Here is a 13458-nt window from a genome sequence, read left to right as displayed (position 1 = left end):
ATCTGTCATCTGTCATCTGTCATCTGTCATCTGTCATCTGTCATCAGTCATCTGTCATCTGTCATCTGTCATCTGTCATCTGTTATATGTCATCTGTCATCTGTCATCTGTCACCTGTCATCTGTCATCTGTCATCTGGCATCTGTCATCTGTCATCTGTCATTTGTCGTTTGTCATCTGTCATCTGTCTTCTGTCATTTGTCATCTGTCATCTGCTATCTGTCATCTGTCATCTGTCATCTGTCATCTGTCATCTGTCATCTGTCATCTGTCATCTGTCATCTGTCATCTGTCATCTGTCATCTGTCATCTGTCATCTGTCATCTGTCATCTGTCACCTGTCATCTGTCATCTGCAATCGGTCATCTGTCATATGTCATATGTCATCTGTCATCTTTCATATGTCATCTATTATCTGTTATCTGTAATCTGTCATGTGTCATCTGTCATCTGTCATATGTCATCTGTCATCTTTCATATGTTATCTATCATCTGTCATCTGTCATGTGTCATCTGTCATCTGTCATCTTTCATCTGTCATTTGTCATCTGTCATTTGCCATTTGTCATCTGTCATCTATCATCTGTCATCTGTCATCTGTCATATGTCATCTGTCATCTGGCATCTGTCATCTGTCATCTGTCTTCTGTCATCTGTCATCCGTCATCTGTGTTCTGTCTTTTATCATCTAGCATCTGTCATCTGTTATCTGTCATCTGTCATCTGTCATCTGTCATCTGTCATCTGTCATCTGTCATCTGTCATCTGTCTTCTGTCATTTGTCATCTGTCATCTGTTATCTGTTATCTGTCATCTGTCATCTGTCAACTGTCATCTGTCATCTGTCATCTGTCATCTGTCATCTGTCATCTGTCTTCTGTCATTTGTCATCTGTCATCTGTCATCTGTTATCTGTCATCTGTCATCTGTCATCTGTCATCTGTCATCTGTCATCTGTCATTTGTCATCTGTCATCTGTCATCTGTCATCTGTCATCTGTCATCTGTCATCTGTCATCTGTCATCTGTCATCTGTCATCTGTCATCTGTCATCTGTCATCTGTCATCTGTCATCTGTTATCTGCCATCTGTCATCTCTCATCTGTCATCTGTCATCTGTCATTTGTCATCTGTCATCTGTCATCTTTCATCTGTAATCTGTCATTTGTCATCTGTCATCTGTCATCTTTCATCTGTAATCTGTCATCTGTGTTCTGTCATCTGTCATCTATCATCTGTCACCTGTCATCTGTCATCTGTCATCTGTCATCTGTCATCTGTCATCTGTCATCTGTCATCTCTCATCTGTAATGTGTCATGTGTCATCTGTCATCTGTCATCTGTCATCTGTCTTCTGTCATCTGCCATTGGCCATCTGTCATCTGTCATATATCATCTGTCATCTGTCATCTGTCATCTGTCATCTGTCATCTGTCATCTGTCATCTGTCATCTGTCATCTGTCATCTGTCATCTGTCATCTGTCATCTGTCATCTGTCATCTGTCATCTGTCATCTGTCATCTGTCACCTGTCATCTGTCATCTGCAATCGGTCATCTGTCATATGTCATATGTCATCTGTCATCTTTCATATGTCATCTATTATCTGTTATCTGTAATCTGTCATGTGTCATCTGTCATCTGTCATATGTCATCTGTCATCTTTCATATGTTATCTATCATCTGTCATCTGTCATGTGTCATCTGTCATCTGTCATCTTTCATCTGTCATTTGTCATCTGTCATTTGCCATTTGTCATCTGTCATCTATCATCTGTCATCTGTCATCTGTCATACGTCATCTGTCATCTGGCATCTGTCATCTGTCATCTGTCTTCTGTCATCTGTCATCCGTCGTCTGTGTTCTGTCTTTTATCATCTAGCATTTGTCATCTGTTATCTGTCATCTGTCATCTGTCATCTGTCATCTGTCATCTGTCATCTGTCTTCTGTCATTTGTCATCTGTCATCTGTTATCTGTTATCTGTCATCTGTCATCTGTCAACTGTCATCTGTCATCTGTCATCTGTCATCTGTCATCTGTCATCTGTCATCTGTCATCTGTCTTCTGTCATTTGTCATCTGTCATCTGTCGTCTGTTATCTGTCATCTGTCATCTGTCATCTGTCATCTGTCATCTGTCATCTGTCATCTGTCATCTGTCATCTGTCAGCTGTCATCTGTCTTCTGTCATTTGTCATCTGTCATCTGTCATCTGTCATCTGTCATCTGTCATCTAGCATCTGTCATCTGTTATCTTACATCTGTCATCTGTCATCTGTCATCTGTTATCTGTCATGTGTCATCTGTCATCTGTCATCTGTCATCTGTTATCTTTCATCTTTCATCTGTCATCTGTCATCTGTCATCTGTCATCTGTCATCTGTCATCTGTCATCCGTCATCTGTCATCTGTCATCTGTCATCTGTCATCTGTCATCTGTCATCTGTCATCTGTCATCTGTCATCTGTCATCTGTCATCCGTCATCTGTCATCTGTCATCTGTCATCTGTCATCTGTCATCTGTCATCTGTCATCTGTCATCTGTCATCTGTCATCTGTCATCTGTCAGCTGTCATCTGTCTTCTGTCATTTGTCATCTGTCATCTGTCATCTGTCATCTGTCATCTAGCATCTGTCATCTGTTATCTTACATCTGTCATCTGTCATCTGTCATCTGTCATCTGTCATCTGTCATCTGTTATCTGTCATCTGTCATCTGTCATCTGTCATCTGTCATCTGTCATCTGTCATCTGTCATCTGTCATCTGTCATCTGTCATCTGTCATCTGTCATTTGTCATCTGTCATCTGTCATCTGTTATCTGCCATCTGTCATCTGTCATCTGTCATCTGTCATCTGTCATCTGTCATCTGTCATCTGTCATCTGTCATCTGTCATCTGTCATCTGTCATCTGTCATCTGTCATCTGTCATCTGTCATCTATCATCTGTCATCTGTCATCTGTCATCTGTCATCTGCCATCTGTCATCTGTCATCTGTCATCTGTCTTCTGTCATTTGTCATCTGTCATCTGTCATCTGTTATCTGTTATCTTTCATCTGTCATCTGTCATCTGTCATCTGTCATCTGTCAGCTGTCATCTGTCTTCTGTCATTTGTCATCTGTCATCTGTCATCTGTCATCTGTCATCTGTCATCTCTGTTATCTTTCATCTGTCATCTGTCATCTGTCATCTGTCATCTGTCATCTGTCATCTGTCATCTGTCATCTGTCATCTGTCATCTGTCATCTGTCATCTGTCATCTGTCATCTGTCATCTGTCATCTGTCATCTGTCATCTGTCATCTGTCATCTGTCATCTGTCATCTGTTATCTGCCATCTGTCATCTTTCATCTGTCATCTGTCATCTGTCATCTGTCATCTGTCATCTGTCATCTGTCATCTGTCATCTGTCATCTGTCATCCGTCATCTGTCATCTGTCATCTGTCATCTGTCATCTGTGGTCTGTCATCTATCATCTGTCATCTGTCATCCGTCATCTGTCATCTGTCATCCGTCATCTGTCGTCTATCATCTGTCATCTATCATCTGTAATCTGTCATCTCTCATCTGTAATCTGTCATGTGTCATCTGTCATCTGTCATCTGTCATCTGTCATCTGTCATCTGTCATCTGCCATTGGCCATCTGTCATCTGTCATATATCATCTGTCATCTGTCATCTGTCATATGTCATCTGGCATCTGTCATCTGTCATCTGTCATCTATCATCTGTCATCTGTCTTCTGTCTTTTGTCATCTGTCATCTGTTATCTATCATCTGTCATCTGTCATCTGTCATCTGTCATCTGTCATCTGTCATCTGTCATCTGTCATCTGTCATCTGTCATCTGTCATCTGTCATCTGTCATCTGTCATCTGTCATCTGTCATCTGTCATCTGTCATCTGTCATCTGTCATCTGTTATCTGTCATCTGTCATCTGTCATCTGTCATCTGTCATCTGTCATCTGTCATCTGGCATCTGTCATCTGTCATCTGTCATTTGTCGTTTGTCATCTGTCATCTGTCTTCTGTCATTTGTCATCTGTCATCTGCTATCTGTCATCTGTCATCTGTCATCTGTCATCTGTCATCTGTCATCTGTCATCTGTCATCTGTCATCTGTCATCTGTCATCTGTCATCTGTCATCTGTCATCTGTCATCTGTCATCTGTCATCTGTCATCTGTCATCTGTCACCTGTCATCTGTCATCTGCAATCGGTCATCTGTCATATGTCATATGTCATCTGTCATCTTTCATATGTCATCTATTATCTGTTATCTGTAATCTGTCATGTGTCATCTGTCATCTGTCATATGTCATCTGTCATCTTTCATATGTTATCTATCATCTGTCATCTGTCATGTGTCATCTGTCATCTGTCATCTTTCATCTGTCATTTGTCATCTGTCATTTGCCATTTGTCATCTGTCATCTATCATCTGTCATCTGTCATCTGTCATATGTCATCTGTCATCTGGCATCTGTCATCTGTCATCTGTCTTCTGTCATCTGTCATCCGTCATCTGTGTTCTGTCTTTTATCATCTAGCATCTGTCATCTGTTATCTGTCATCTGTCATCTGTCATCTGTCATCTGTCATCTGTCATCTGTCATCTGTCTTCTGTCATTTGTCATCTGTCATCTGTTATCTGTTATCTGTCATCTGTCATCTGTCAACTGTCATCTGTCATCAGTCATCTGTCATCTGTCATCTGTCATCTGTCATCTGTCTTCTGTCATTTGTCATCTGTCATCTGTCATCTGTTATCTGTCATCTGTCATCTGTCATCTGTCATCTGTCATCTGTCATCTGTCATCTGTCATCTGTCATCTGTCATCTGTCATCTGTCATCTGTCATCTGTCATCTGTCATCTGTCATCTGTCATCTGTCATCTGTCATCTGTCATCTGTCATCTGTTATCTGCCATCTGTCATCTCTCATCTGGCATCTGTCATCTGTCATTTGTCATCTGTCATCTGTCATCTTTCATCTGTAATCTGTCATTTGTCATCTGTCATCTGTCATCTTTCATCTGTAATCTGTCATCTGTGTTCTGTCATCTGTCATCTATCATCTGTCACCTGTCATCTGTCATCTGTCATCTGTCATCTGTCATCTGTCATCTGTCATCTGTCATCTCTCATCTGTAATGTGTCATGTGTCATCTGTCATCTGTCATCTGTCATCTGTCTTCTGTCATCTGCCATTGGCCATCTGTCATCTGTCATATATCATCTGTCATCTGTCATCTGTCATCTGTCATATGTCATCTGGCATCTGTCATCTGTCATTTGTCATCTATCATTTGTCATCTGGCATCTGTCATCTGTCTTCTGTCTTTTGTCATCTGTCATCTGTCATCTGTCATCTGTCATCTGTCATCTGTCATCTGTCATCTGTCATCTGTCATCTGTCATCTGTCATCTGTCATCTGTCATCTGTCATCTGTCATCTGACATCTGTCATCTGTCATCTGTCATCTGTCATCTGTCATCTGTCATCTGTCATCTGTCATCTGTCATCTGTCATCTGTCATCTGTCATCTGTCATCTGTCATCTGTCATCTGTCATCTGTCATCTGTCATCTTTCATCTGTCATTTGTCGTTTGTCATCTGTCATCTGTCTTCTGTCATTTGTCATCTGTCATCTGCTATCTGTCATCTGTCATGTGTCATCTGTCATCTGTCATCTGTCATTTGTCATCTGTCATCTGTCATCTGTCATCTGTCATCTGTCATCTTTCATCTGTCATTTGTCGTTTGTCATCTGTCATCTGTCTTCTGTCATTTGTCATCTGTCATCTGCTATCTGTCATCTGTCATCTGTCATCTGTCATCTGTCATTTGTCATCTGTCATCTGTCATCTGTCATCTGTCATCTGTCATCTGTCATCTGTCATCTGTCATCTGTCATCTGTCACCTGTCGTCTGTCATCTGCAATCGGTCATCTGTCATATGTCATCTGTCATCTTTCATATGTCATCTATTATCTGTTATCTGTAATCTGCCATGTGTCATCTGTCATCTGTCATATGTCATCTGTCATCTTTCATATGTTATCTATCATCTGTCATCTGTAATCTGTCATGTGTCATCTGTCATCTTTCATCTGTCATTTGTCATCTGTCATTTACCATCTGTCATCTGTCATCTATCATCTGTCATCCGTCATCTCTCATATGTCATCTGTCATCTGGCATCTGTCATCTGTCATCTGTCATCTGTCATAAGTCATCTGTCTTCTGTCTTTTATCATCTAGCATCTGTCATCTGTTATCCGTCATCTGTCATCTGTCATCTGTCAACTGTCATCTGTCATCTGCCATCTGTCATCTCTCATCTGTCATCTGTCATCTGTCATTTGTCATTTGTCATCTGTCATCTGTCATCTGTCATCTGTCATCTGTCATCTGTCATCTGTCATCTGTCATCTGTCATCTGTCATCTGTCATCTGTCATCTGTCATCTGTCATCTGTCATCTGTCATCTGTCATCTGTCATCTGTCATCTGTCATCTGTCATCTGTCTTCTGTCATTTGTCATCTGTCATCTGTTATCTGTCATCTGTCATCTGTCAACTGTCATCTGTCATCTGTCATCTGTCATCTGTCATCTGTCCTCTGTCATTTGTCATCTGTCATCTGTCATCTGTTATCTTTCATCTGTCATCTGTCATCTGTCATCTGTCATCTGTCATCTGTCATCTGTCATCTGTCATCTGTCATCTGTCATCTGTCATCTGTCATCTGTCATCTGTCATCTGTCATCTGTCATCTGTCATCTGTCATCTGTCATCTGTCATCTGTCATCTGTCATCTGTCATCTGTCATCTGTCATCTGTCATATGTCATCTGTCATCTTTCATATGTTATCTATCATCTGTCATCTGTAATCTGTCATGTGTCATCTGTCATCTGTCATCTTTCATCTGTCATTTGTCATCTGTCATTTACCATCTGTCTTCTGTCATTTGTCATCTGTCATCTGTCATCTGTTATCTTTCATCTGTCATCTGTCATCTGTCATCCGTCATCTGTCATCTGTCATCTGTCATCTGTCATCTGTCATCTGTCATCTGTCATCTGTCATCTGTCATCTGTCATCTGTCATCTGTCATCTGTCATCTGTCATCTGTCATCTGTTATCTGCCATCTCTCATCTGTCATCTGTCATCTGTCATTTGTCATCTGTCATCTGTCATCTGTCATCTGTCATCTGTCATCTGTCATCTGTCATCTGTCATCTGTCATCTGTCATCTGTCATCTGTCATCTGTCATCTGTCATCTGTCATCTGTCATCTGTCTTCTGTCATTTGTCATCTGTCATCTGTTATCTGTCATCTGTCATCTGTCAACTGTCATCTGTCATCTGTCATCTGTCATCTGTCATCTGTCATCTGTCTTCTGTCATTTGTCATCTGTCATCTGTCATCTTTCATCTGTCATCTGTCATCTGTCATCTGTCATCTGTCATCTGTCATCTGTCATCTGTCATCTGTCATCTGTCATCTGTCATCTGTCATCTGTCATCTGTCATCTGTCATCTGTCATCTGTCATCTGTCATCTGTCATCTGTCATCTGTCATCTGTCATCTGTTATCTGCCATCTGTCATCTCTCATCTGTCATCTGTCATCTGTCATCTGTCATTTGTCATTTGTCATCTGTCATCTGTCATCTGTCATCTGTCATCTGTCATCTGTCATCTGTCACCTGTCATCTGTCATCTGTCATCTGTCATCTGTCATCTGTCATCTGTCATCTGTTATCTGCCATCTGTCATCTGTCATCTTTCATCTGTCATCTGTCATCTGTCATCTGTCATCTGTCATCTGTCATCTGTCATCTTTAATCTGTCATCTGTCATCTGTCATCTTTCATCTGTCATCTGTCATCTGTCATCTGTCATCTGTCATCTGTCATCTGTCATCTGTCATCTGTCATCTGTCATCTGTCATCTGTCATCGGTCATCTGTCATCTGTCATCTGTCATCTGTCATCTGTTATCTGCCATCTGTCATCTCTCATCTGTCATCTGTCATCTGTCATCTGTCATTTGTCATTTGTCATCTGTCATGTGTCATCTGTCATCTGTCATCTTTAATCTGCCATCTGTCATCTGTCATCTTTCATCTGTCATCTGTCATCTGTCATCTGTCATCTGTCATCTGTCATCTGTCATCTGTCATCTGTCATCTGTCATCTGTCATCTGTCATCTGTCATCTGTCATCTGTCATCTGTCATCTGTCATCTGTTATCTGCCATCTGTCATCTCTCATCTGTCATCTGTCATCTGTCATCTGTCATTTGTCATTTGTCATCTGTCATGTGTCATCTGTCATCTGTCATCTTTCATCTGTCATTTGTCATCTGTCATTTACCATCTGTCTTCTGTCATTTGTCATCTGTCATCTGTCATCTGTTATCTTTCATCTGTCATCTGTCATCTGTCATCTGTCATCTGTCATCTGTCATCTGTCATCTGTCATCTGTCATCTGTCATCTGTCACCTGTCATCTGTCATCTGTCATCTGTCATCTGTCATCTGTCATCTGTCATCTGTTATCTGCCATCTGTCATCTGTCATCTTTCATCTGTAATCTGTCATCTGTCATCTGTCATCTGTCATCTGTCATCTGTCATCTTTCATCTGTCATTTGTCATCTGTCATTTACCATCTGTCTTCTGTCATTTGTCATCTGTCATCTGTCATCTGTTATCTTTCATCTGTCATCTGTCATCTGTCATCTGTCATCTGTCATCTGTCATCTGTCATCTGTCATCTGTCATCTGTCATCTGTCATCTGTCATCTGTCATCTGTCATCTGTCATCTGTCATCTGTCATCTGTCATCTGTCATCTGTCATCTGTCATCTGTTATCTGCCATCTCTCATCTGTCATCTGTCATCTGTCATTTGTCATCTGTCATCTGTCATCTGTCATCTGTCATCTGTCATCTGTCATCTGTCATCTGTCATCTGTCATCTGTCATCTGTCATCTGTCATCTGTCATCTGTCATCTGTCATCTGTCATCTGTCATCTGTCATCTGTCATCTGTCTTCTGTCATTTGTCATCTGTCATCTGTTATCTGTCATCTGTCATCTGTCAACTGTCATCTGTCATCTGTCATCTGTCATCTGTCATCTGTCATCTGTCTTCTGTCATTTGTCATCTGTCATCTGTCATCTTTCATCTGTCATCTGTCATCTGTCATCTGTCATCTGTCATCTGTCATCTGTCATCTGTCATCTTTCATCTGTCATTTGTCATCTGTCATTTACCATCTGTCTTCTGTCATTTGTCATCTGTCATCTGTCATCTGTTATCTTTCATCTGTCATCTGTCATCTGTCATCTGTCATCTGTCATCTGTCATCTGTCATCTGTCATCTGTCATCTGTCATCTGTCATCTGTCATCTGTCATCTGTCATCTGTCATCTGTCATCTGTCATCTGTCATCTGTCATCTGTCATCTGTTATCTGCCATCTCTCATCTGTCATCTGTCATCTGTCATTTGTCATCTGTCATCTGTCATCTGTCATCTGTCATCTGTCATCTGTCATCTGTCATCTGTCATCTGTCATCTGTCATCTGTCATCTGTCATCTGTCATCTGTCATCTGTCATCTGTCATCTGTCATCTGTCATCTGTCTTCTGTCATTTGTCATCTGTCATCTGTTATCTGTCATCTGTCATCTGTCAACTGTCATCTGTCATCTGTCATCTGTCATCTGTCATCTGTCATCTGTCTTCTGTGATTTGTCATCTATCATCTGTCATCTTTCATCTGTCATCTGTCATCTGTCATCTGTCATCTGTCATCTGTCATCTGTCATCTGTCATCTGTCATCTGTCATCTGTCATCTGTCATCTGTCATCTGTCATCTGTCATCTGTCATCTGTCATCTGTCATCTGTCATCTGTCATCTGTCATCTGTCATCTGTTATCTGCCATCTGTCATCTCTCATCTGTCATCTGTCATCTGTCATCTGTCATTTGTCATTTGTCATCTGTCATCTGTCTTCTGTCATTTGTCATCTGTCATCTGCTATCTGTCATCTGTCATCTGTCATCTGTCATTTGTCATCTGTCATCTGTCATCTGTCATCTGTCATCTGTCATCTGTCATCTGTCATCTGTCATCTGTCATCTGTCACCTGTCGTCTGTCATCTGCAATCGGTCATCTGTCATATGTCATCTGTCATCTTTCATATGTCATCTATTATCTGTTATCTGTAATCTGTCATGTGTCATCTGTCATCTGTCATATGTCATCTGTCATCTTTCATATGTTATCTATCATCTGTCATCTGTAATCTGTCATGTGTCATCTGTCATCTTTCATCTGTCATTTGTCATCTGTCATTTACCATCTGTCATCTGTCATCTATCATCTGTCATCCGTCATCTCTCATATGTCATCTGTCATCTGGCATCTGTCATCTGTCATCTGTCATCTGTCATCCGTCATCTGTCTTCTGTCTTTTATCATCTAGCATCTGTCATCTGTTATCCGTCATCTGTCATCTGTCATCTGTCAACTGTCATCTGTCATCTGCCATCTGTCATCTCTCATCTGTCATCTGTCATCTGTCATTTGTCATTTGTCATCTGTCATCTGTCATCTGTCATCTGTCATCTGTCATCTGTCATCTGTCATCTGTCATCTGTCATCTGTCATCTGTCATCTGTCATCTGTCATCTGTCATCTGTCATCTGTCATCTGTCATCTGTCATCTGTCATCTGTCATCTGTCTTCTGTCATTTGTCATCTGTCATCTGTTATCTGTCATCTGTCATCTGTCAACTGTCATCTGTCATCTGTCATCTGTCATCTGTCCTCTGTCATTTGTCATCTGTCATCTGTCATCTGTTATCTTTCATCTGTCATCTGTCATCTGTCATCTGTCATCTGTCATCTGTCATCTGTCATCTGTCATCTGTCATCTGTCATCTGTCATCTGTCATCTGTCATCTGTCATCTGTCATCTGTCATCTGTCATCTGTCATCTGTCATCTGTCATCTGTCATCTGTCATCTGTCATCTGTCATCTGTCATCTGTCATCTGTCATCTGTCATCTGTCATCTGTCATATGTCATCTGTCATCTTTCATATGTTATCTATCATCTGTCATCTGTAATCTGTCATGTGTCATCTGTCATCTGTCATCTTTCATCTGTCATTTGTCATCTGTCATTTACCATCTGTCTTCTGTCATTTGTCATCTGTCATCTGTCATCTGTTATCTTTCATCTGTCATCTGTCATCTGTCATCTGTCATCTGTCATCTGTCATCTGTCATCTGTCATCTGTCATCTGTCATCTGTCATCTGTCATCTGTCATCTGTCATCTGTCATCTGTCATCTGTCATCTGTCATCTGTCATCTGTCATCTGTCATCTGTCATCTGTTATCTGCCATCTCTCATCTGTCATCTGTCATCTGTCATTTGTCATCTGTCATCTGTCATCTGTCATCTGTCATCTGTCATCTGTCATCTGTCATCTGTCATCTGTCATCTGTCATCTGTCATCTGTCATCTGTCATCTGTCATCTGTCATCTGTCATCTGTCTTCTGTCATTTGTCATCTGTCATCTGTTATCTGTCATCTGTCATCTGTCAACTGTCATCTGTCATCTGTCATCTGTCATCTGTCATCTGTCATCTGTCTTCTGTCATTTGTCATCTGTCATCTGTCATCTTTCATCTGTCATCTGTCATCTGTCATCTGTCATCTGTCATCTGTCATCTGTCATCTGTCATCTGTCATCTGTCATCTGTCATCTGTCATCTGTCATCTGTCATCTGTCATCTGTCATCTGTCATCTGTCATCTGTCATCTGTCATCTGTCATCTGTCATCTGTTATCTGCCATCTGTCATCTCTCATCTGTCATCTGTCATCTGTCATCTGTCATTTGTCATTTGTCATCTGTCATCTGTCATCTGTCATCTGTCATCTGTCATCTGTCATCTGTCACCTGTCATCTGTCATCTGTCATCTGTCATCTGTCATCTGTCATCTGTCATCTGTTATCTGCCATCTGTCATCTGTCATCTTTCATCTGTCATCTGTCATCTGTCATCTGTCATCCGTCATCTGTCATCTGTCATCTGTCATCTGTCATCTGTCATCTGTCATCTGTCATCTGTCATCTGTCATCTGTCATCTGTCATCTTTAATCTGTCATCTGTCATCTGTCATCTATCATCTGTCATCTGTCATCTGTCATCTGTCATCTGTCATCTGCCATCTGTCATCTGCCATCTGTCATCTGCCATCTGTCATCTGTCATCTGTCATCTGTCTTCTGTCATTTGTCATCTGTCATCTGTCATCTGTCATCTGTCATCTGCCATCTGTCATCTGTCATCTGTCATCTGTCATCTGTCATCTGTCATCTGTCATCTGTCATCTGTCATCTGTCATCTGTCATCTGTCATCTGTCATCTGTCATCTGTCATCTGTCATCTGTCATCTGTCATCTGTTATCTGCCATCTGCCATCTGTCATCTGTCATCTGTCATCTGTCATCTGTCATCTGTCATCTTTCATCTGTAATCTGTCATCTGTCATCTGTCATCTGTCATCTGTCTACTATCATCTGTCATCTGTCATCTGTCATCTGTCATCTGTCATCTGTCATCTGTCATCTGTCATCTGTCATCTGTCATTTGCTATCTGTCATCTGTCATCTGTCATCTGTCTTCTGTCTTTTGTCATCTGTCATCTGTCATCTGTCATCTGTTATCTTTCACCTGTCATCTGTCATCTGTCATCTGTCATCTGTCATCTGTCATCTGTCATCTGTCATCTGTCATCTGTCATCTGTCATCTGTCATCTGTCATCTGTCATCTGTCATCTGTCATCTGTCATCTGTCATCTGTCATCTGTCATCTGTCATCTGTCATCTGTCATCTGCCATCTGTCATCTGTTATCTGCCATCTGTCATCTGTCATCTGTCATCTGTCATCTGTCATCTGTCATCTGTCATCTGTCATCTTTCATCTCTAATCTGTCATCTGTCATCTGTCATCTGTCATCTGTCATCTGTCATCTTTCATCTCTAATCTGTCATCTGTCATCTGTCATCTGTCATCTGTCATCTCTCATATGTCATCTGTCATCTGTCATCTGTCATCTGTCGTCTGTCATCTGTCATCTGTCCTCTGTCATCTGTCATCTGCCATCTGTCATCTGCCATCTGTCATCTGTCATCTGTCTTCTGTCATTTGTCATCTGTCATCTGTCATCTGTCATCTGTTATCTTTCATCTGTCATCTGTCATCTGTCATCTGTCAGCTGTCATCTGTCATCTGTCCTCTGTCATCTGTCATCTGCCATCTGTCATCTGCCATCTGTCATCTGTCATCTGTCTTCTGTCATTTGTCATCTGTCATATGTCATCTGTCATTTGTCACCTGCCATTTGCTAT

This window comes from Condylostylus longicornis, unplaced genomic scaffold (assembly GCF_029603195.1).
Source record: "Condylostylus longicornis isolate FDR11 unplaced genomic scaffold, ASM2960319v2 ptg000220l, whole genome shotgun sequence".
Classification (NCBI taxonomy): domain Eukaryota; kingdom Metazoa; phylum Arthropoda; class Insecta; order Diptera; family Dolichopodidae; genus Condylostylus; species Condylostylus longicornis.
Note: the sequence above shows the minus strand (reverse complement) of the source record.